This window comes from Echinops telfairi, unplaced genomic scaffold, assembly GCF_000313985.2.
Source record: "Echinops telfairi isolate 266 unplaced genomic scaffold, ASM31398v2 ScPeMD7_21;HRSCAF=78, whole genome shotgun sequence".
Classification (NCBI taxonomy): Eukaryota; Metazoa; Chordata; class Mammalia; order Afrosoricida; family Tenrecidae; genus Echinops; species Echinops telfairi.
The window spans coordinates 7693372-7695085 of record NW_022103918.1 but is presented as its reverse complement, the minus strand read 5'-3'; positions in this window follow the sequence as shown (position 1 = coordinate 7695085).

Here is a 1714-nt window from a genome sequence, read left to right as displayed (position 1 = left end):
GTGGAAAGCCAGGTTTTTGTGAGAGGGTGATGGTGAGTAGACTGTCCGCTTGTGAGTCTGAGGATATGCAGTATTTGCGGATGAGGGTTTGAGTCACAGAGAAGAAGTGGTGACTTTCGGTAACAGAGGCTAGCAGGTCTATAGAAACAAGATGTATGGAAAATAGGAGAAAGGGAAGAAGGAGAGTCTGACATTCTGGGACTTTTCAGGTGACTGACATCAACAGGAGCTATGGAAATAATGAAATGATTCCTGACAGATTCTAATAAATAGTGTCGGAGACGCTGTGAGAGGAAAATTAGGAGGGGTGGTGACTCCCTTCCAACTCCTTGTCAGAGAGGCAAATGGGAGAAGCTGAACCTTAACACTTGTGGCTCCTTTTTAGCACCATTTAATGCACTTAAGATGGTCACAGGAAGCTGAGCTTTACTCAGTGCATAATTCCGCTAGGTGACTCCCTAAATGGTGTGTCATCGACCCAGTGCATCATGATCTTAGGCGGTGATTTGGATCACACTTAGCTTCTAATGAGGAGTGTAACTCATCAACCGCTAATAAAAATCAGGCTTTCTACTAGGAAACCACTACCTCTGAGATCGTCTGGGATGACTATTTACTCTGCCCGGGGGCAATCTACTCCCAAAGGTGGGGCGCTCTCCAGACACTCAGCAGTGGAAGTAAGCAGGTCAGGCAAAAAGAGTCTTGCGTATGTGAGCATCCTTTATGACCTCTTTCATGTTGTTACTGTTGTTAGTTATCCTCACAATTGTTCTTATATTTGAGACCATTGTTGCAGCTACTGTGTCAGTCCATCTTATTGAAGGCCTTCCATTTTACCTAGCCTGATACCTTCTCCAAGGACTAGTCTCTACTGACACTGAGTCTAAGTAGGTAAGACAAAAATCTTGCCATCCTTGCCTGTGAGGAGCATTCTGGCTGTACTTCTTCAAAGGCAGATTTGTTTGTTCTTCTGGAAGACCATGGCACTGTCTATGTTCTTTGCCAGCACCATAATTCAAACGCAGTAGAACCCTGGACCTTGACGCTAATCTGTTCTAGAAGATGCGTGAAGATGCAAGGCAGTCGAGTTCTGAATCAATTTTTCCCATCAGAAATCACTGAAAATGGATAAATCTGTTCTCATCCACCAAGATTTTACCCTAACCTTGCCTTTTTATACAAAACATAACACAGAAATTTCATAGTAAATAAGTTCAGAGTTAAATAATATAATTTAAATAAAAAACACAACATTTTAAAGGTTTTTAACAACTACAGTATGGTCCATACCTTGAGATTGATAAGGATCTGGATCTGTGGACAGGGATGTGGAGAGGAAGTATGGAGAGAGAGTCATTGTTTGGAAAGGGAATCCCCTTCCATCAAAACAACTCATAGTTGCTTTTCAGGAGTTTTTTTTTTCCCTTCTTTGCCTTTTTTCACTAGGACCTGGCTGGCTTTCTCTAAAAAATAATTTTTAAAAATCTGTCTAATGTGGTCTGCTGTTGGTGTTTCCTTAACAGTTTTCTAAAAGGGTTTACTAAATTATCATCAACAATATCGATAGCATGGTTAACCAGTTCCTTATCATGATGATTCTCAAACTCTTTCTTAGGACCCATGTTTTTTTTATCTAAAAACAGTACAAAAACTAAGAAAAGTATAGCAAAACGCTTGGAACACAGCGGCAAAAGGTTTAAACAACGTACTAACA